The sequence below is a fragment of the Mus musculus genome, chromosome 10, assembly GCF_000001635.26.
Source record: "Mus musculus strain C57BL/6J chromosome 10, GRCm38.p6 C57BL/6J".
Taxonomy (NCBI): Eukaryota; Metazoa; Chordata; class Mammalia; order Rodentia; family Muridae; genus Mus; species Mus musculus.
The window spans coordinates 19,178,148-19,201,944 of record NC_000076.6 but is presented as its reverse complement, the minus strand read 5'-3'; the positions used below and the strand labels follow the sequence as shown (position 1 = coordinate 19,201,944).

Sequence of the window (23,797 nt, the reverse complement as noted above, 5' to 3'; positions counted from 1 at the left end):
AGGCCTGTGTTTGATACCCAGAAACCATATAAAAATCTCTGGCCTGGTTCTGTTGTGTTTTATGAAAAGATAAGAAGTGAAGAAATATATTTGGTGTCTGTGCAGTCAGGTGTGGGGGAAGAGGGTTCCTCTGCAGGCCTATGCTGAGGCATCCCTTCCCCCTGAGGGATCAGCCACACAGCAGTATAGTATATAATAGAGTTTATTAGGGGAATTGAGGGAGTAGAGACAGAGCAAGGCAGAGTTAGGTAGATAGATAGATAGATAGATAGATAGATAGATAGATAGATAGATAGAGGAGTAGAGGCAGGCCATGAGTATGTGGAGAGACAGGGAAAGGTAGTGGGAAGAGAGGGGAGCAGGGGCAAGAGGACAGAGCAAGAACAAGAAGGCAAGAGAGCGAGGAGGGAACAAGCAGCCCCTTTTATAGTGAGTTGGGCACAGGTAACTATGCCAGGTAACTATGGGGTAGAGCCTAGACAAAATGCTAACATTCTTCCATTGGTTTAATTAAAAAAGAAAAAAATAGAAGAAGTGATGGTGGTACAGGTGGATCTTTAGTTACTTCCTGCTGACTTTGGGGTGGTATGTCTCTGGGAGACCTAGGAAAAGGGGTATGGGGATGTTGGTCCAGTCTTAGGAAAATTGGCTCTTTCCTTGATGTCCAAGTTCTATGGAACCATCTGTGAATAGACTGGAAGGAACACTTCCGGTGGAAACATTTGTGTCTGTGAGAGGAGATTGGAACATCTAGGGGTTGCTTCTCTGGAGCTGTCCTGGATGTAGTAAATGCCTGGACCTGACAAGATGCTGAAACACACATATGTATATTATATGTAGAGAGTAATGTTAAGTACACTTGGGAGAAAAATTTTTGTCTTAGGTATACATTTGAAGGTACATTTGAAACCCGTAGGTATTGGTGCTTGGGAGTGAGTTCCAATTCCAGGGCATGGAAGAGATTTAAAGTAAGTAGATGTTTAAGAGTCGTATGCCAAATTTGATTTAACATTAGTGATCTTATGATTGTTCTCAATAGACAGGCATGATAGGATGTACTTATAATCCTAGTACTTAGGAGGCTGAGGCAAGAGGATCATGAGTTTGAACCTGGCTTGGGCTACATCCTGAGTAAAACTGTTTAAAGAAAAAAACACACACACACACACACACACACACACACACACCACAAACAAACAAACAAACAAACAAACAAAACCAACTAAAAACAAAAAATGAAAAGAATATGTTCATTGATAAGGACAAAAGAACCAAAAATGGAGTGGACCTTTGCTTTTCTCCTGGTCCCCGGAGACTATGTGTAGGTCTTTGTTGCTTTCATCTGGCTGCCCACTGACCACATCCCACATCCCACTTCTCAGTTAAGCATTTCTCACAGGCTTTAGTGCCAAACCAACAGCATTCCAGCTCTTGAATATACCCTCATTTGCATATTTGCCCACAATCATGAGCTTTTTTCCATTGTTGCGTGAAGCTTTCTGAAGTCTGAGCTGAATTCCCCAAGAGCTGGGGCAGCATCACAGCTGATCTCTCTAGCTGTGCTGGTGAAAGGTTGTTTGCAAAGTTCCTTAGTCACTCAAAGCTTTTCAAGTCATCTCTGTTTTCATTTGAAAATATGGATGGATGTATAGCTCTAATTAAGCTATCTCAAGTGTCTTCTCGGGGCTAGTTTAAAGGTCTGGCATTCTTTGGAGGATATGGGTATTGCTCCTCAGAGTTCTAAAGGAAGTCAAATGATTATAGAAGGATCATGACTTTGCCCAAAGCCTCAAAAGAGCCAGGTAGCTGAAGGTCAGCTATCTATTCTCTCTGGGTCTCAGTGGAGATGTGACACATTTCCCCCAGAGTCACTGAAATGAATACATGGGATAATACGTGTTAAGTGCCTTGAGTAACTTGCGCTGGCACCAGGGAAGGCCTACCATTTCCCTCTTCACCTTTCCCTCCCTGTCAGCAACTTTCCAGCATGATCTCACTTGTTCCCCAGTTTGTCCAGGGCAGAAGTTCCTTCCAGAAGCTTTTGTTTCTTTGAGAACGACAGTGTTCAGGCAGGTGAGCCAAGAATTCCCAGGGCTTCTGATTATTGCTTGGATGAATCTAGCTCTGTCAGCATCGTAGGAATCCCCCAGTGGCACTGCCTCGTGCCTCGTTGCTACTTTTGCAATCTGGGTCATTTCCAAATCATTTCCTCTGTCTGGTCAGGTGTTGAAAACTAACTTGAAAAAAATGTCTAGAAAACATCCGAACACTTTAAGGCATCTGTCTTACCATCCCTTGTTTTAGTTTCCAGGCCCACAGCATCTCATCTTTGACATCACAAAGCTTAGTGCTCATACCAAAGGAAGCCAGGGGAACAGGTCCCACAGAGAGACGAAAACAGAGATCCTTCAACTATGCCTGAAATGTCAAGGAGCAAATCTGAGCTTGACCACTTTGAGTTAGGCTCCTCAGAATCACTGTTGGCCTTCTTTTTCTTTCTCAGATCTAGGGAGAGTGAAAATGTTTCCTTCCAAATGCTTCTTCCATGTTTCTCAGTTCCTCCACTTAAAAATACATCCACCCAATGGGCCTGGGGAAATAGGCCAATGGCACAGCATGAGGACCTGAGTTTGGACCCCCATCAACTGTGTTTAACAAAATACCACTAGGTAGAGTGGTAAATAGCTGTAATCCTAGTGTGGGTAGGTGGGTATTAGAGACAGACAGAGCCTGGTACCTTGATGACCTGGTAAGTGTAGCCAAATTGGTGTGTTCCAGGTTCAGTGAGAGACCTTAATTTTAAATTGAAGGTGAGAAGCCATAGAAGAAGACACCTGATGTTGATATCTGGCTTCCACTCTTACATACATAAGCAAATTTATCCACATATATATGCATATACCAGACACATACAACAGAAACAAATATACAAGCATACACACACACACACACACACACACACACACACACACACACAAGCAAGCCAGCTATACATTCACACACACACACACACACACATATGTGTGTGTGTGTGTATATATATATATATATATATATATATATATATGTATGTATACCACACCTAGACAAGATCATCTACATACACACACACACACACATATGTATATATGTATGTATGTATATCACACCTAGACAAGATCATCTACACACACATATATATGTATATATATGTATATGTGTATATGTGTATATGTGTATATGTGTATATATGCATATGTGTATATATGCATATGTGTATATGTGCATATGTGTATATGTGTATATGTGTATATGTATATATGTATATATGTATGTATGTATACCACACCTAGACAAGATCATCTACACACACACATATATATGTATATATATATATGTATATATGTATGTATACCACACCTAGACAAGATCATCTACACACACACACACATATATATGTATATATGTGTGTATGTATGTATACCACACCTAGACAAGATCATCTACACACACACACACACATATATGTATATATGTATGTATGTATACCACACCTAGACAAGATCATACACACACACACACACACATGTATGTATATATCACACAGACAAGATCATCTACACACACACACACATATGTATGTATATATCACACAGACAAGATCATCTACACACACACACACACACATACACCACATAGATGCATGCACGTATGCAGAGACTAGCCTATCCACACACATATGCATATACCACACACCAACATGCATGTACTTACACACTGTCCATCCTTCTGACCTCAAGTGGAGGTAGCCATCAGCATTAACCCTTTGTTACCACACAATCTACTTCCTCTTCATAATTTTCTGGTTTATTTCCCACCTTCCTCTGTGTCTTCTTCAATGTCAACTTGATTGAAACAAAGACTAACCATCCTTAGGCTTGAAACTAAACTTACCTGCCAGGGAACCCACACTGGTCAGTCACACTCGTCTAAATATGCATCTTTGATGTGCCAAGAAAGAACAGGAAACACAAAAGGGAGCACAGGTCCTCATCAGTGGACTGTGCCATGTCTGTCTCTTCGAGCTTATGCCACAGAAGCCCTCTCCATATTTTACCCACTAACTCTTAATTTGCCTTACTTTTATCTGTAGGCTTAGAAATGGTTGACTCACTCACAGCTAGACATCTGACCTGTATGTCCTTTCTGATCCTTCCAAGAGATGTGTAGCATATTTCAATAGTAAGTGGAACCAATCTCTGATGAAAGATGTTATTTTATTTTGCTTTAGGTGTTTTGGGACTGTCTTTCTATGTAGACTTGAATTCATAATCCTCCTGCCTTAGCCTTTCAAGAGTTAGGACAAAGGTGTTCAACTCAGTGCCTGGCAAGAGATTAAATTCTTTCTTTCTTTCTTTCTTTCTTTCTTTCTTTCTTTCTTTCTTTCTTTCTTTCTTTCTTTCTTTCTTTCTTTCTTTCTTTCTTTCTTCCTTCCTTCCTTCCTTCCTTCCTTCTTTCCTTCCTTTCTCCCTCCCTCCCTCCCTCCCTCCCTCCCTCCCTCCCTCTCTCTCTCTGTCTCTTTCTTCCTTTCTTTCTTTCTTCCTTTCTTTCTTTCTTTCTTTCTTTCTTTCTTTCTTTCTTTCTTTCTTTCTTCTTCCTCTCTTTCTGATTTATTTTGGAAGAATTTCTCCTGTAGCTCAATTGTCCTAGAGCTCTCCTCCGTAGCACATGTATCTGTGTATCTGGCCTCCAACATTAGGTGAACCTACGGCCTCAACTTCATTTGTGCTTATAAGCATGTACTGCCACGCCTGCCCAGAAGGTAAGATTTTAGATGTACTCAGAATCTCTATTGAAAGTCTTCAACGTAAAGGCTCCCATTCTTTATACCTTTAAGCAAAGTTTTATAGATTGCTATTGACTATTATTGCTATTGACATCATAGATTAACTATGATGTCATTCCAAGAAAGCACCAGGCAGACTTCAATGTGATGAATTCAGTAATAAGCCTTCAGACTTACAAATATAAATATGATAATCTTTACATTCCCTGAGCCACAGAACCTGGGTCTGGTCTATTTTAACAATTTGGATTCTTGCTATCTTTAACAATTTGAATTTACAACGGAATGCCTGTCTCACTGGCCAAGTGCTTCCCCACAGATTTATTATGTTTTCAATGTGAGTGCCAATTTACAGCTTTCTTCCATGATGGCAGTAGCCTTGTCTGGGTATATAAGTAATGGGGTGTTCCACCACAATGCATTCCTGGTCTTATTAGCTGCACAGGCTCTGAAACAGACTTTCTGATGGTTAGAATCTCTGTAAACAAGGAGATGTTTATGTGTGTAAAATCTGAAGGTGGAGGGAGGAATATAACATCAAAAAGAAGGTTATGGCTGAGTGGATTGATTTGTTCCCCAGCTACATGGGTTGAGCTGACAGGGTAGCACATCAGAGTCCTGAGGAAAAGCATGGAACTCCCCACTGCCTGGTGCCAAGTGGTAACCAGAACAGATGTAAGCTGGTTGATAAGCTCCCACAGCAATGGAAAGCAACTTGGAAATGACTGGAGGAGAAAGGTCATGAGAATAATGTCAGCATCTCGATGCAGGTTAAAAAAATAGTCTGAGAAAGTCCCCTTCAAGAAGTAAGTCAGAAAAGGGAGTGCCTGCTAACTAAGTGCAGACACAGTCGGGGCCTCGGCCGGCCGCTGAGTGTACTATCAGGTGTCCTAGGCCAGGTGCCCACTGTTCTTCACTCTCAATGAGTAGTGCTAGGTTTGCCCTGATGCCATGTGGTCCTGAAACACTGGGGCGCTACTAATAACAAACTTCTTAAGTTAGAAAAACCTTTGACAATTAAACAGCAGGAAATATATTTCTCCTTTGGATAGTTTTCGGATTAGTTTATTTTTCTAGATTTTAGGGGAAGGTCTTTGGAATGGATTGTTCAGTGGTCATTATTCTCTCCCCATTGAGTTTCCTGCTGCTCACGAAGTCACTAGCGTTGACTGAGTGTTTGCATTAGGCTTGCTTCACAGGAAGCTACTGCTCGGATGTGCAAATTCAAGGGGCCATTGAGGAAGTGGGGCATCAAGAGGGAATGGTAGCAGCGATACTGATCTCAACAGAGTGTCTTAGAAAGCAGGCGGTGGAAGAGGGTGAGTGCAGAAGCAGATGGTCTCAGACCTGGCTCACTCCATCTTGGTGGCTCTCACTAGAAGACTCTGTATAGCTCCTGAGATCATGTAGTCCCAACTTCTAATCATGGCGTAATGGGTCAAGTCTTTCCAATATCAGCAACAGAAACTCCCATCCAGAGGGAAGGCAGACTTTCAGCTCTGAATTGTTTTACCCTCTTTATTTTATCTTTTGTCCTGAGTGCTACCAGCTGGAAGTTTCAAGAAATATTAGCCTAGGTGGAAAATAGGACCCAATGACTTAGCCCTTCCTAGAAATGTTTAACCAGAGCCAGAGCGAAGGAAGAGAAACAACATGAATGCGGACAGTCGGATTTCTAAGGTGTCCTTATAATCTAGGACTCCAGGCCTCTTCGCAGTCTGTTTTGTTTTATCTGAATACATAGGTATCTAGACCTCATGTTCTTTGCATCTCTACCTAAAAGAGAAAACCTCCCAGAGAGAAATACATGTTCTACATCTGCTCACAAGTCATTGAGGATGCGATAGTTCATCTTCTTTATCAGTTTGGCTGGGTTAAAAAAAATGCCTAATGAATGGTAAAAGATTATTTTTTAGTAAGTCTCTGAGGGTGTTTCCAGAGGAAATTAGTGTTTGAGTGCTGATATGTACTGAATAAAGATGACGATTGCTCTCACAACGGGAACTGGTCTTGTTCTTTTAGTTAACAGCTGGGATAGAAAAAAAAGTGGGTGAAGTGGGAGTTTGTTCCTGCAATTTGAGCCCTGAAATCCATTTTTTTCTGTCCTTGGACACCCCAAATATTGGTTTTTAGACCTTCTATCACTGTCTCCCCTGGTTCTCAGGCCTTCAGACCAACCCTGAAGAATGCAGCAGACTGAAGGACCTCCCCTTTCTCTCTGTCAGTAAATAAAGTGTTCACTGCATGGCATGAACCATGTGCTCACATGAAAAGCTGTGGTGTGCACCTGTGATCTCAGTGTTCAGGGGCAGATGATCAGCTTAGTTGAACTGGAAAGCTCCAGGCTCAATTAGAGTCTTATCTCAAAAAATAAGGTGCAACATGGATAAAAAGCCACTCAGTGATGATTTCTGGCCTGCGTGCGAGTGAGTGTGCACTCGAGCACACACACACACACACACACACACACACACACACAGAGAGAGAGAGAGAGAGAGAGAGAGAGAGAGAGAGAGAGAGAGAGCCTGAAGCTTGAATCTGGAGCCTGCTTCAGCAGTTGAGAGCACTGGCTGTTCTTCCAGAGAATTTGGGTTGGAGTCTCAGCATCCACATGGCAGCTAACAATTATCTATAAGTCCAGTTCTGACACTCTCTTCCTGCCTCCATGGACGCTACACACATCCAGAGAACAGACTAAGACTGAAGTACGAAACTCATACCTACATACATAATTGTTTTTTAAATGAGCAGTATATATAACTTACTAGCTTACTACATAAGTCAGTATATATGTATACAAAACATGATATAAGTGTATATATATGTAGGTATATATATATATATATATATATATATATATGTGTGTGTGTGTGTGTGTGTGTGTGTGTGTGTGTATACACACACACTAGTTTTCAACTCTTTAATGATATGCTAGCCATTTCAGTCCTACTGAAGGTCACTAAATGTTCTAACACCTTGTGCTCACAATGAGATTCTCTGAATACAGCTAGAAGGCAGAGAACATCTCCCCCCCCCCCCAACACACACAACAGAAACCTATGAATACCCTGCATTTAGTAGACGTTCATTAATCTTAGAAAAGGTCAGCATCTTGAAGACAATGTAATGGATCAGAGACAGAAAAGCACATCTTTGGAAATCCCCACACACTGTAGACTACTGTGACCTATCTTCTCCATTGCTGTCTTAGGGCTAATGAGCACAGTTACAGAAAAATCAACTATTGAGCAGATTTCTCCTGCTATGATCTTAAACTATATGACATTTCTGAAGAAATCTAAGAAGCTCAATTCCAGTTTCCCAAACCTCTCATCCTTGCCGTACACTCTCCTATGGGAAAAAAAAAATCAGAAACCATTGGATGGAAACACTAATAACGACCTATCATTAAAACTGCTCATCTTTTTGAAGGATGCTTTCTGTTGCAAGCATTACAGAACCTGACTCAACTGAGTTAATCAGTAAGATCATTTTATCAGATCACATGTCAAGATAGGCTGTTGCAGGGCCTCCAAGTTTGGTTTCTCAGTGGCTTTGTGATGTCAAGGGCATAGGTGATTTCCCAACTTTCTTCCCGTGTAGCCTCGGCTGATCAACAGGCTACATCCCTCAGCTCTGGGTAGCACATCCATAGAAGACAACATTCTAGAAAAGAGAGAGCATATCCAAGCCATAGAACAAATTCCCCCTCACATTTGCTTTAGTAAAGACTGGATCACATTCCTGGAGGAATCCATCCTGGCAAGAGGAATGCTATTTCATGTTTGCATGCTCCCTGGATGACCCGAGAAAGGACTTAAGTCTGGTGACTGAATAAAACTTGGAGGATGGGCTTAGACTCAAATTGCTAACCCTCCATTGCAAAAAAGTTTCTCTCATTGCTCTTTCCCTTCTGAAAATTGGATATGAAAGTTGCCAATGTCAAGATGAAATCACTCTGGTCAGACCCAGAATAAACAGAGCTGGGGTTATGAACTATCATAAAGACTTTCTAAAACCCACAAGAAATTCCTTCACAGTGAGCACACTGAGTCGGTGTTTGTCCCAGTTATTTTGCTTATTCTGTACCTATTTCTGTAACAAGGATCATCACAAGAAATTCTACCAAGCTACAAGAAGGACAGATAGACATTTGCCTGGCTATGTTGTTCGCTCAATGTCTTCACTCCCAACTTCTATGACCAGTGAACCTTTGTTTCGTGCAGCTTAAGCACATTTCCCCCTAGGTCTTTAAACAGCCTCCCTCACCCCAGTCTCTCCTGTTGTATCTAAGACGTCTGTGCACATCCCAAATTACCGCCCTTTGCCATTCATTCCTGAATGTACACAGTTTTCCTGAAAGCCACTCCCTCTGTTGGTACTTAACTGTTGACATCCTGAACATAGAGTAGAAATTGATTAATATGTGTTGAATATATAAGTGAAACTTGGCCACTTTTCTTGGCTCTGTCACTAACTAACTGCATAACTTTGAAATATTGATTGAACTTTTAAGGCTTGTTTCCTGTCTACAAAAAAGCAAAAAAGAGAGAGAGAGAATTTAGTATAGCTGGAGGCTAGGTATTGCTGGCTCCCTCCCCTTGACTCCCTGGCAAACAACTAAGGGTACCTAGTCAGCTCTGCTCAGGGTGTGGCTGCAACACTGACAACCTGTGGAACCCTTGATAACAGGAAGTTCTGTGCTGATCTTCCAAGTGGGGCCTGAGCAGGCAGGAGGCCACAAGCCCTCCATTCAGAAATCAGTGTCAGCTGGATGGAGCCAGAAGGGTGGGACTTCTAAGGAATGCTAATCAGGCCCGGTATCCACCCTAGGGACACTCTTGGCCTTCCCACTTCTTAGGTTGCATAGCCAAGAGTTTATCTCTATAAGCCATTGTTTTCAAAGCAGAGAGAGCTCTGGATTTTCCCCAGAATTCCACAGAAATTTAAGCAGTCTTCAGCTTTCCAAGGCAGAAGCCAGAGGCTTTCCCTGGGCTGTGCAAAGGTGACATGTTACCCTTTGATTTGATAATTCCTTCTTGGTTTAGATGTGTTTTTTTACCCTGCTAGGTATATTTCTTTTCCTTTATCTAAACACGTGACATACCAATACCAGTTAATATTAATGATCTAAAAGGGAAAATGAATGAAGGTGTTAACACAAAGAGTTTTCAAGCTTAGCAGCTCCAGAAATTGTTAGACACACATGTTCATCCTGTTTTTATTGTCAACGATGGAGGATCAAAGTCCCAAACACAAAGTTCAAGGGTTTTGTTTTTAATGGAATACAAAATATTCTTTTTCTTGCTCCCAAGTGTCTGGTATCCAGCACAGCCTTCTGGCTGACAACTTTAGAGACAGAGGTCAAGAGGAAGTCTGGCACCAACTGATGCTGTCCAGGACATTGATATTGACTGTGCCTAGATGTGTCATAATCTGGGCACTATAGTTGCTCCCTATGTTAGTCATGGCTCTAGAGCCACATTTTTAGTTGGTTGTGTTCCCCAGAACATTAGGTGGCCAACTGTATTGAAGCCAAGTCTTGGGGAAATAGTGTTCATGTTTTCCCATAAGGTGTGTGTGTGTGTGTGTGTGTGTGTGTGTGTGTGTGTGCATGTGCGTGTGTGTGTGTGTGTGTGTGTGTGTGTGTGTGTGTGTGTGTGTATCTCATCTGCCTGAAGATACACTTGAGAGACAGGAGGATCTATGCTTAAATACTGCTCCGATTCTAGGCTGGACAAGCCCAGCGTTTGTTGTCTTTGATCCTGGGGACAAGTCATTTAACTTCTCTGAGCAGCTATTTCCTTTCTTGTACCCCACAACGCCCTCGACATATGCTTGTGGAAAGCACGGAAACATGGAACATACCATCCTAGGAAGCATCTCCAGCCTTTTAGATCCATCTCTTCCCTCTGCTGCCTCCTAGACACACGTTTTCCCAAGTGAGCCCAGGAAGATCGCCTGAAGCCATCCAGTGTGTGTGGACAGTTTCATCCTCAAGCAGATTAACTGCTAGCTAGAAGCAGTGTCCAGTCCCATGAGCAGCTGGGACAGGAGGATCACACGGAAACCAATCCCACCTGAAGACAAGGATGAACAAAGACAATATGACCACGCATCTTTTTCCTTTTTCGGTTTCCATTTCCTTTGAAAATACTTTCAGATCTCCAAGGTGCTTCTCCCTTTATACCTTCCTCTTTCAAAACCCTCCTATTTTTTACTTATAGTAGGCCTGAATGGCTTTGTAGGAACCATGCTATCCACGCACTCTTAGGCTCAGGGAAGCTGGGGAAATCTTAGATTGACCTTGGAAACCTCAACTGAAATGAAGATGTGAAATTTGAATAGTCTGGTCAAAGAACCAAACTCTGTGATACTTTTCTAGTTACTCCAGTCTCCCATTTACTACAGGGCAGGGATAAGCACCGAAGGAAGGGGCCAATGGGTTGCTGGGACAGCTGGTTCAGTCTAGCTTCTGTGAGAATGAGGACACAAACTTCAGAGTATTGGAGAAATTCTATCTCAGGGCATTCCGCTTTCTGATAAGTCACAGCTAGAAAGAGTCTCGAGGTCTCAGCTTTGTATCCTTATCCAGCCCACCCAGATATATCTGGAGTCAGGCTTAGAGCAGATACACCCATCTTGGTAACCCAGAGGGGCCTCCCATCAGGGCCACCCAAGGACTCCTGGAAGTTCTGATTGACTGAGAGATGAGGGTCTGAAAGGAATGGGGGGCAGAGATTTCAGTGAAGTCCACGTCTGGGTTTTGGGTGGCCATGATTATGGAGGTCATTCGTGAATGGGTCTTTTTCTTTTTCTTTTCTTTTCTTTTTTTTACTCAACAGGCTGGCATATCCTGCCATGCTGTTTAAGTGCCAGAGCAGCCCTCTTGCTCTATGGATACAGGCGCTCTATTGTACTTGTCCTTAGGATTTTATTTCCTTTTTAAAAGAAGCAGTGGTGATATATTGCTTTGCCATGCTGAAAGGGACATTAAGAAGCAACCCCAGAACTCCAAATACATCAAGATTTCTTATTCCTTAATGGAATGATATTTTATAAACACAGAAAGAAAGAAAGAAAGAAAGAAAGAAAGAAAGAAAGAAAGAAAGAAAGAAAGGGAGGGAGGAAGAAAGAAAGAAAGAAAAGAAAAGAAGAAGAAAGGAAAAAAGGAAGAAATGAAGGCAGGAAGAAATGAAGGCAGGAAGGGAGGGAGGAAGGAAGGAAGGAAGGAAGGAAGGAAGGAGGTGTAGGAGCTAGAACATGAGCCTCAGGGCAGAATACAAGACACTTCTGTAAGCTGCACTGGTTCACACTTAGAAAAAGGTCCCTGTTTAGTTTGCAACATTTTGAACGAAATGTCATCAAACATCAGGGAACAAAGAAATGTGAATTTAAACCCAACTTTCAATGCTGCTTCTACCTGTTGTATGGCTGGTGATCCTGCCTTGCTGTTTTCCCAGTGAGAGGGTCACGTTCGGTGACTTTTTGAGGAGTCCTAACTTTCTTTCTCTGATTATAACATGGAAGACTGAACTCCTATTCTGCCACTGCATAATCATACCATTCAGATAATGTTTCATAACAAATTTTGTTTTTCTCATTTTTCCCCTTTGCAATCCAGCAAATCCGTCTCCTCTCAGGATTAGTGACCGTTTATAGTATCATACAAAACCAGTAATTTCCCCACTAACCTGGGAGTTTCCCAGGATTTTCTGCCAAGCATTATTTTGGCATCTAAAACTTTTTTTTTTTAAAGTTTTTCCATCATCAGCTTTACCGTCAACAAAACAATATTTCTTAAGTTAAGAAGGAAAGTACTAAATCAAGATAGCATTCAGACGGTCCATAAAGGAACAGTTGCTTCCTTCCACTGTAAACACCTAAGACCTGGGAGAGCGCTTGTGGCTAGGGTACCTGTGAAGGTAACAAACAAATGGAGTGGTTAGGAAGAAGCAGGGCCCACTCCATCAAGACAAAAAGGACCACAGAGAAATGTGGAAGGAGTGGGAGACTCAGGGAAGGCAGAGTGAGACCTTATAGAGTACATCAAAGAGTGTGTGGCCAAGTGTAATTGTACACGATGCCCACGTTATGAGAAGTGTGTGCCGGGGCTGTGGTACCACCTAGTGACATTTAGCAATGTCGGGGATGTTTCTTTGGTTGTCACAACCCTGAAAGATAGAGCTGTTGAGGAAGGCCAGGCATACTGATATGCAGACATATTTGTAAACAGGCATGTTGGTAAACAACCCTTTTCTTCATAGGGTAAAAAGCAGCTGTTTCTACCTCTGCATAGCTACAGAATTTGCATATTTTATTTTCCTATTTGCTGCTTTCTCTATAATACAATCATTCTAAAATACACAGGCCAGCCCCTGGAGTTAGAGTAAATTTGAGAATGCAGTGAAAACTAAAAAAAAAAGTGAGCGGATGTTTAAGGGGCTGGGAGCAGAGTTCAGCAGCAAAACACCTGTCTAGGTCACATGAAACGCTGGCTTCCGTCCCGGGGACAGTAAAAAAGAAACTCACACACCCCACCCAGGAACAAGGAAAGTAGAAAGAACAAAGAAAAATTGAGGCAGAAGAGGAGAGTAAGAGGCACAGTCTAAGCTGACATCTGCAGACCTCTCCCTCTGAAGAGCTCTGAAGCAGATACACAAGCGACGCAAATCCCAGGCAGGGCTGCTGCTGGGAAGCAGGGAGCCGGAGAGTCTCCGCTGTTCCTGACTGTGGGCAGATACACAAGCAACGCAAATCCCAGGCAGGGCTGCTGCTGGGAAGCAGGGAGCCTGAGAATCTCCGCTCTTCCTGACTGTGGACACCTGGTGGAAACCCAATGCTGCTGCTGCTGCTGCTGCTGCTGCTGCTGCTGCTGCTGCTGCTGCTGCTGCTGCTGCTGCGAGGGTGGATCAGGCTTCTCTGAAAGAGAAGGAAGAAGGCGAAGCACACAGTCCAGGCATAAAGCACAAAGCTTAGTCAGTTCCGTGTCCATGGATTCTACAAGCCACATTCCACCACCTGCACAGTGAGTTGTCCCAAGCTGATTGGAAGCAACAGGAAGAAGAGTGTGTACAAATACTAAGCCATTTTATAGCAGGAACATTAGCATCCACAGGGCTGCTGAAACAACCCCCAGGCTGGCCTCACAAGCCGGGATCTTTCTGCCTACTAAGTGTTGGTTTACAGCATGTCCCACCGCACTCCTCTAGAAACGTTAGCTGAGGAGAATTATGGTCAGAAAGGTTGAAAATGGTCGCTTCTGGCTGCATATGCAAATGAGATCAGACAGCCAGACCAGGTATCCTCCAGGAAAACTAAGAGAACTCACTGTGTTCTGTGTCTAGCATGTAAGGGTTGCCTAGCCATCTCCCAGATCCATATGGTGCCAGTTTTCTGCCAGTGCTCAGGACAAAAAATCCTGGGGTTTTTGTGTCCTGGACCACTCTTTTGCATAGCTCTCATGAATCTGTCATTAAATTTTGACGTACAGAATCTCATCATTTCTCAACCCCCTACCCCATTATAAATGCAGTGCAAGCCAACAGTGTCCCTAGCTTGACTGAATTTAGGTCTCCTATGGATCTCCTACCTTGCCTATTTGCCTATTTTCTATCTAAAAGGGCCAGCTGGAGTAACTCTTGTAAGAGCTGTGCAAAATTACAGGGTTCCTTGGTTTAAGACAGTAGTGACTCCTTGCACTTAAGACTAAAACCCAAAGTTATAGTATAGCTTAGTAGATTTGCTTGCCCAGCGTGCGTGCATGAAGCCCTGGGTGTAAGTCTTACTGCTGGAGGAGGAAGGGCAAGACAGCTTCCTCAAGAGGAGTTGCCCAACCTGTCCCTCTGTACTACCATGAACACTGTCTCAGACTACCATTCCAGACACAGCCTGGGTCCTTTGCACAAACTCCCTCTGACCCCCACATCTAGTATATTCCTATTCATGCCTACAAGATTAACTCTTCCACACACTTGGAGTCTCTGTTCAGATGCAGTTTTCCTAAGGCACACCTTGATCACCCCCCCCCCCCAAAAAAATGGTGACCTGCCCCTCCACACACCTTCCTTCCCTGCATGCTTCCACCTAACTACTTATTACCAGTTCCTACTGTTGTGGCTTTAGGGCTAAAGATTTTAATTTCATTGCTCATTTATGTATCTGAGCATCCAACAAGAAGAGTCTGTCTATCTATCTATCTATACACACACAAACACACACACACACACACACACACACACACACACACACACAAACACACAGAACCACAGAACCATGGCCATTCATTTCCCTTGAAATAAATCTCACAAGTATACATAGTTGCCTAATTAGTTAAATTGTATTTGCCACTAAGTGATTATTTTTTCCAGTGTAAACCCTTTAAACATAGAATTCTGTTAACTTTATTTAGGCATCAATTTCCTTTTGTGAATGAACTGAGCCTCTTTGATAATGGAAGTGGTGGGAATGCAATGTCCTTTTTCACTCAAAGACAAACCATCCAGACACTGGAGAACGTAGAAGCATCAGGCATCAAACACCCAGGAGCTGTTTTGTTTGGTGTAAAAGCTCCCCTCTGCACACGCTCTCAGAAAGCCCATGAAGCAATCAGAGATCTGAAGGATAAGAACAGAGTGTTCTTTGAAATCTCTCAGACGTGCAGACAGGCTCTTCTTCCCTCAAACCATCCTGAAGGGGAAGTGTGTCGGCTTGGACAGTCAGGAGCCGGTGTGGGAATTCCCCCCGTCCCTTTGGTCTCCCGTATTGAGGAGCTTCTTCCGGGTTAAAGATAGGTCATTGCCAGCCACAGTGTCTTTAACTAGATCTAGGCTGCTTGGGAAGGAGAACTTTAGAGAGCAGGTGAAATGAATCTTAGTTCTCCCCCACTCCCAAGATAGTTTTAAAACAAGTGGCATTAAAAGCTTAAACCCTGCAGTTTTACAGAATTACCAATAGATGGCAGCACACGACTCTGCTTCACCAATGAGTGACGTCACTCTTCCTTTTCACGACCACTGACAACACTCAGCTTCCTCAGCTGTTTGACGCGGGCAATTGAATCTTGGGTGGTTGTTTTGTTTTGTTTTCTCTCCACCTTTCTCTAGAATAAGCTTCTTATTGACCTCAAACCACAGTCAACAAATCAACCGTGCAACTGCGACCTGGAAGGAACGCCAGGGGAACTCAAAACAAAGTAAAACAAGCCACCTGGGCACTTTGCAGGGACATCAAAACTTCAGCAAGCTGATCGCTGGTAAACCACGCTGGAGGCCAGTGCTGTGCAGAGGGGCATGTTGAAAAGAGAAAAGAGCTAACGTTTTTGTGACTTACTTTATCAGGATTCCCAGTCTAAACCTGGAAAGGTTTAACTGGGACACCCTGGAGTGGAGGCTTCTGACCTGCCCTCGGAATTTCTCTCCAGTTCCAGGACTCCACTGCGAGTAGAAAAGTTTCAGTAGATAAGACTCCAATAGAGCAAAACTGTCTCCTCTATCCACGACACTGTATTTTAAAACAAAAAGCTCTGGCCAAGCTAGACATGGTATCATACACTTGAAATCCTGGCACTCAGGAGACTGAGGCAGGAGGATCGTGAATACTCAGTAAGGCCCTAACTCAAGATACTAAACCGAGAGAGAGAGAGAGAGAGAGAGAGAGAGAGAATATGACAAGAGATCCCAACTGATGAATAGATAAGGAGTCTTCATAATAAGGAGAAAAAAAAAAAAACCCAACCAATGAAACAAACAAACAAGCAAAACAAAACAAATAAAAACAACTGCTTTGGTGTTTTAAGATCCAGGCTGGCCTTGAAATCTCAGCACTATTTCCGTCTTAGTCTCCCAAGTGGTAGAATTACAGGAGGTGTGAGCCTCCATGAGTGACACCAGATATTTCTTAAGAGAAACCAAAACTTCTTAAACCTGGCTATTTGAGCTTCATAAACCACAGAGCACATGAAACGGAGCACAGTTTTGCTTGAGAACTCAACTCTGTAGGCCGTAGCAAGCATCATGGGATGGGGAGGGACTAGATCAGAGTACATCACAGTACACAGAGTCCTGACGGTAACATCTGCTGTGGGTTACGGTCAAAACAACTTGCTTAGCTCTGCCGTGGACGGCCTGTCTGCTTTTTGCTTCTACGTTATCTGTAGTTCAACATCAACAAGACCATAACCACCTAAAAGTGTCATTTAATGAGTAGACTGTGTAAAAGATCTGAATGGCATGAAGCAGAAACTGAGTAAAGGGTCCCATCAAAGACTGGAGAACAATGCGGGGAGGGGAACCAGACTTACTCATCTTTATAGTAACTCTCACATACCCAACAATACCCACAATCCTCAGCCCCCAAGGGCTAAAGCATGTTTATGGTGTCCTATGTCTTAAATTTTAGCTTAGAAGAATCTACTATCTGGTTAAACAAATAGATCTAGGGTTAAAATGTAAATGTCTTAAGGGACCCAGGAAGATAAAATAGAGAGAACAGCTGTCCAGGAACAGCCTCAGGTTACCATGAAGATTTTATAAGGAATATACTGTGATTTTATAAGCAGTGGACTGTGAGAGGTAGCCTGGTCCTCCCTTGAGCTAAAGGATTGGAAGCCCCAGAGACCTGAAGGGATGGTAGGAGCTTTGCCTGCTTGGGGCACCAGGCCCCTGTCACATAGACACAGCCCTCTCCCATAGATCTGTGGCCATCAGTCACATGAGGGCAAAGCCCCAAGCCCTTCCAGATTTTGATGAGACATCCACAACATTTCAGACCAACACAAGAGGAAAAGAGATCTCCATGCCAATGTGGTACCTAGAGGCCGGGGGGTGGGCGTTGCCAATAAGATTCCCTTCCCAGACAAGCCTCCCCCAAAAAAGGTATTTAATCTCAGGCCCACCCTGAGAAGTGGGGCATGGTTTTATGCATTCACTTTCCACAACGGCTATAAACAATTCAGAACTATGGACTGACTCTTTTCATCAAGATCTGCCGGAGGGAGCCATGGAGAAGGCCTTCACCTACAGAGCCACTGCCTAATCTCTCATAGAAGGCCTCTCTCTCTGCACTCCTAGAGCTCCCCTCCCTACCCTCACACCCCCCTAGACCCATCCCTTGAGGCCCCCCACTCTGTTCTCAGCTCTTCCACAACTCCCAGGGGTGCCTGGATGTCCAGGAGCCTGAGAACCCCACAGCCCTGGCCTCATTGTAGGCCCAGAGACCCCCAGACAGCTCCTGCTTCCCCACATTTCAGATAGTGCTTTCCTACCCAGGAGCAGTGCCTCCTGGGGCTTCCCTACAACCCAACACTCCTGTGAGATAAGCACAGTCAAGCTCCCTACATTCTGCCTCCCCAGCCTGCCCTGCCCTATGGCAGAGAGGACTAGGGACACACAAGCCTACAATATATCATTTGGAGAGTCTTGAGACAGGATGTCCCTGTATAGCCCAGACTGTCCTTAAACGTGCATCAATCCTCCCTCCCCAGATTCCCAAATTCAAGGATTTCAGGGTAAACAACCATGCCTGACTGCTATACAATGTTCTTAAAAGTTGATAAATAATGTTAATGAAGGGAGAAAAAAAATTGTGTCTAGAAAAACACACCCCTGCTGTGGACATGAAAGAACCTAGTGGGGAAACCCCCACTCTGTTCCCGATTCGGCGTGCACCCAAAAATCACGAACAGACCATCTTGATGTAATACAAGAGGTAGTTTAATAGCGGAGCTCCGGGTCGGAAACATATCTTACACAGGAGACAGTGGATTCGACCCCGAGGCTTGGAAGCTAGGGGTTTTTATAGAAAAGGGTTTAGGGCTGGAGGAGGAATTGGCGTGATTTCACATGGTTGGTCCATTTATACATCAGCAGACTGTACATGCAGATAACATTTAACTTAGGTCAGAAGGGCGGGAGATAGGGAGATGCTGGGCCAGCCCGAACATGTCATTCTCTTTATCTTTATGGCCTAGTAGCCTCAGGAATATCTTAACGAAGGGCCTGCCCGGGCATGTCCTGGCCTGTTCTGCTATGTTCTCAGCCCCAGGTTTCAAAGCTCACAAACAACTCTTTGGGCTATTTGACATAAATTACATGAATCACAGGTCTCAAGTTTTATTTTCTTTCATTCCCTTCTTCTTCTACTAAGTAATTCTAATCTTAGAAATTTAAAAGTCTATATCTCTATGTGGAGAATAGAAATCATACTCTTTTCCTATAAGAACAACAACAGAATAAGAAGGGATAGTAAACAGAACTAGGCAGGGACCCTTCTAACAGCAGTCAAACTGACTGGTACATGGTCTACAGCTTGAGTGTCTCCAAGGTTCTCTAGGTTGCAACATTCTGTTCTTTCTTAAGTAAAAGGAAGGATAACCCTATGGGGTCAATATGAAAATACTGGTCTTCGTAATGGCTCTAAAGTCTCCTCAGTAATATGTATTTTATTCACTGAACTATTATTTCAAGGATATCATTTAAACCAGTTTGTGAGTAAAATTAGCAGAAAACCAGAGTACATAGAGAGCATAGAAAATTTCGTGAGCTGTAGTGGCTGTTCCTGGTGGTCAACTTGACTATATCTGGACTGAACTACAATCCAGAATCGAAAGGCTCACCAGTGATCCTAATCTGGTGTCTGGGAGATACAAGTTTCTGACCTGGATCTTGGCATGGAGATCTTGCAGTATAGTGGCTATGAATTCCAGAAGATTAAAACAGGGAGATCTCTGAGTTCAAGGTCATCTGGGATTAAAGGTGTGGTGGCACACACCTTTAATCTGGGCTACACTTCTGCAGGAGACCTACATAAGGACATTGGAAGAAGGAAGATTTATTCTCTCTCTTCTTTGATTGCTTGCTTACCTTGTGGGACGGAGCAACTGCTAGATCCTTGGACTTCCATTCACAGCTGCTGCTGGCCATTGTTGAGAGTTGAACTACAGACTGTAAGTCATCAACAAATTCCCTTACTATACAGAGACTACCCATGAGTTCTGTGACTCTAGAGAACCCTGACTAATACGTGAGCATTTCCAGAAATAAGGTGATTTCCTTAGATTCAGAGATGATAGGTCACTGATTGATGCCATATCCTTGAGCCTGTAAAGGGATCGACACCCATCTGGACAAAGGTCAAAGCCACAGGATGACGGTCACTGTCCTCTGCCTTTCCTGTTCCAAGCCTCTGTCCTTCATGTCCTAGTACATTAATATCCTCTTTGTTAATCCTTGTGGTTTTCAAAACTCATTTTAGCTCTTATGCCAAACCCACCCAATGCTTCTTTCAGGATCCTGGTCAGTTATTTTTTAAAGTACTGACTTTGTACTGCGTTCACATGGAGTTAAAGCACACGAGTAGAAAACAACAGAAAGTTCCTGTATTTGTAGCACTTCTAATGAGGTGAGTATAAAAATCAGCCTTTTCTGACTTAAAGTAGAAGACTTGGATCCCGGGTTCAAAAGCGCAGTGCATGGCTGATTGGCTCTGGGCCCCCATCGAGGCTGAACATTCCAGGTGGAACAAAGCTACTTAGGTAACAATGACAGCTGGGAAGCAGAGAATGAGAGAAAGGGTCCAGGGGCAAAACAGACCCTTCAAGATGTGCCTGCAGTTACTTGCCTCCTCTATTCACAATGCAAGCATCCTATTGAGTAAGTCACTCACTGCTCGAGGGCCTGCCCTTGAATCCTGTTGCACCGAAGTCCAAACTTCCAGCATATGAGTTTTGGAGACTATTGTACATGCAAGAGTAACAGCAGACAAAGAAGTGGAGGGCGTTGTATCTGAGCAGGTGTCATGAACCTTGGCTACATTGTTGGTGAACATTCCATTCTGCTGAGGAAGAGAACAACTGAGAAGAGGAGGCTCATATTTTTAAACATATTGTAAGTAAATTAATGCTGCATCAGACATGATAGGAAGACCACATGGAGCAGGTACAGGGCCAGGACACCTGATATGCACAATACTATTAGTATATGTGAGACACTGTACATATATTTGTCAACTCCTTTGTGAAATTATGACATCCAGTGACCTTGACTCAGAACACAAATGGAATCCCAGCAGCTCATCAGGCTAATTGGCATATAACAGCCATGGCCCTGGGTTGGTTCTAGATACTGTTTTTGTCTGCTGCAAAGGCTGGATGATCAAGTTCAACTTCACTCTCAGTGACCAAGGCAGGCTGGTGTGGCGGAGACAGAACAACCACTTAACATGGTTGCTGGTATGCCGTGTGCTATAAAGCAAGTCAAATTATACCCACTCTTCTCTCAGTGTAGATTAAATAAAAGTAGGATTCATTCATCTTCATTTGACTCGTGAGCCGTTTTTGTGAGAGCCAGCCTGCCTGTGGACTTAGACACTGCCATCTGTTGCAATGAACTAACTTCCCAAGTGGCAACATCAAAAATAAAATGCTGAAGTGTGTGAGGGTGGGTTTTATAGAAGTTTAAAGAAGGCCTGACTGAAGGGACTTTTGAGCATGTTGGCTCAAATATTCACATCAAAATCTATTGATACCAGTTTCTCTTTTGTATGAATACTTTACTTCATGGAGAAACCACTATAGGGTAAGGTGTATATATTCCAGGCAAAATCGTCTGTCAAATAGAGTTTTCTTCCTTTGTCTGCTGTTATGTATCTTAGGAAATGCCAGAGCATTTTCTCTCATAATTTATGAGTCAATTGCAATTTGATATTGTAGGTCAGCAATTGATATTATTTATAAATATGGATGTAGCTTGATATTATTTAACTCAGTTTTCTCACATTTTTAAAGTCCACATAAATTATCCAATGCAAATAAAGATTCAATGATTCTGACATGGGTTTGAGACTGTAATTCTAACAAACTCCCAAGCTTGGGATGAGACTTAATTGTAGAATGCTTAACATGCCTGGAAACTTGGGTTTGATTCTCAGTGCCACATAAACTGGGCTTGATGGAACACATCTTTAATCTCAGCACCCTGGAGGCAGTAGATTCACTGTTAGGTACCGAGACAGAGATTAGCAATCTTGAGGGCCACTGAAGATGGACCTCTCCTCATGGACTTGGACCACACTCTTTCTTTCTCTGGTTGCACTAAAAAAAGGGAACACTTCCTTAAGACTTAAATTGCTACATGACAAGAATTGAGGTATCTGGGCTTTGTTGAGGCCCATTAATGGAAAGCTTCTTCCTTCTGCTCAAAAGAATAGAATTCCTGAGAGGTTAGTGATTTGGTGGCTCAAGGCTTTGACCCCAGAATTCTATAGATAGAAGCAAGTGGATCTCTGTGAGTAGTCCTTGCTGGCCTTGAACTCTCTCTCTGGAGACTACTCAAATGAGACCCTGTAGAGAGAGGGAAGGAGAGACAGAGATTCAGAAAGAGACAGAGACACAGAGAGAGACAGAGAGACACACAGAGAGACAGAGACACACATAGTTATAGACCAAGAGTGACAGAGAGACACACAGAGACAGAAACAGAGAGACAGAGACAGAGAGAGAAGAAATCCAAGTCTGTCTCTGGTCTGACATTCTAAGATGTCCCAAGCATCATCCTGTCATTAGCCAGGTCACATGTCCATCCCTGACTCCAAGAAAAGATGGTTCACCGGAAGTCACACTCAGAAAATAGGAGAGCTAAGACTCCATTTAATGAGATAATATCTTTATCCTCCCGGCAGCTCTACCCTTGAGGAGAGCTTCCACTGCAGAGCACCTTAGGGTCTGGCTGTCTTTCTGAGTACTAACTCAGAAAAGTCTAACTTTTCCTTCCCTTTTTTTTTTTTTTGTTCTGTTGTTGCTGTTTTGTTTTTGTTTGTTTGTTTTAGAAACTGGCTAAAGCCACTCTTTCTCTGAAGCTGCCTTCTATCTAGTGACCACCTCCTGACCCCATTGCTGCACAGGCCGGAACTTAAAAGGCATGGCTTTCTATCCTCTTCATCTCCCACTTCTTGGCAACTGCGAAGAATCACAGTTCACAGGGGAAGGGAAAGGGGGGAGAGGTTTTTGGAGGGGAAACAAGGAAAGGGGCTAACATTTGAAATGTAAATAAAGAAAATATCTAATTTGAAACTCAAGAAGAATGAAGATCAAAGTGTGGACACTTGCCCCTTCTTAGAATTGGGAACAAAACACCCATGGAGGAGTTACAGAGACAAAGTTTGGAGCTGAGACAAAAGGATGGACCATCTAGAGACTGCCATACCCAGGGATCCATCCCATAATCAGCCTCCAAACGCTGACACCATTGCATACACCAGCAAGATTTTGCTGAAAGGACCCTGATATAGCTGTCTCTTTTGAGGCTATGCCAGGGCCTGGCAAACACAGAAGTGGATGCTCACAGTCAGCTATTGGATGGGTCACAGGGCCCCCAATGGAGGAGCTAGAGAAAGTACCCAAGGAGCTGAAGGGGTCTGCAATCCTATAGGTGGAACAACAATATGAACTAACCAGTACCCCGGAGCTCTGGACTCTAGTTGCATATGTAGCAGAAGATGGCCTAGTCGACCATCATTGGGAAGAGAGGCCCCTTGGTCTTGCAAACTTTATATGCCTCAGTACAGGGGAATGCCAGGGCCAAGAAGTGGGAATGGGTGGGTAGGGGAGTGGGGGGGGGGTGGAGGGTCTGGGGGACTTTTGGGATAGCACTTGAAATGCAAATGAAGAAAATACCTAATTAAAATAAATAAATAAATAAAAGAATCACAGCTCACCTCCTTTGTTGTTCTTTCTCAAACTCTAATAAAATTGTGAGCTTTTCTGAGAGTCTGTTTCTAAATTATTTTATCAATAAGACTAAGAACTCAAAAGTGGGATGCTCCAATTTCCCTAGTAACCCTCGAGGAGCACAAAGGGATCCTTCAGTTTCTATGGCTTCAGCAGGAGATCAGAATTCAAGGTAATCCTGGTCTATATAATGAGTTTGAGGCCAGCCCAAGTTGTATGTATGACACCCTGTCTCAGAAATAAACAAT

General features: G+C 43.2%; 1 long non-coding RNA gene across 2 annotated transcripts in view; it reads right to left on the bottom strand.

The window, feature by feature from the left end:
• Gm20139 (predicted gene, 20139) overlaps positions 1 to 23,797 on the bottom strand; it is a 66,199-nt gene that overhangs the window by 6,003 nt on the left and 36,399 nt on the right. Inside the window, exon 3 of one of the 2 annotated variants that reach the window (NR_038021.1) lies at positions 10,694 to 10,905. The exons of the other annotated variant lie outside the window; for it this stretch is intronic. This is a non-coding gene — a long non-coding RNA (predicted gene, 20139). The remainder of the gene's footprint in view (positions 1 to 10,693; positions 10,906 to 23,797) is intronic. 2 annotated transcript variants of the gene reach the window in all.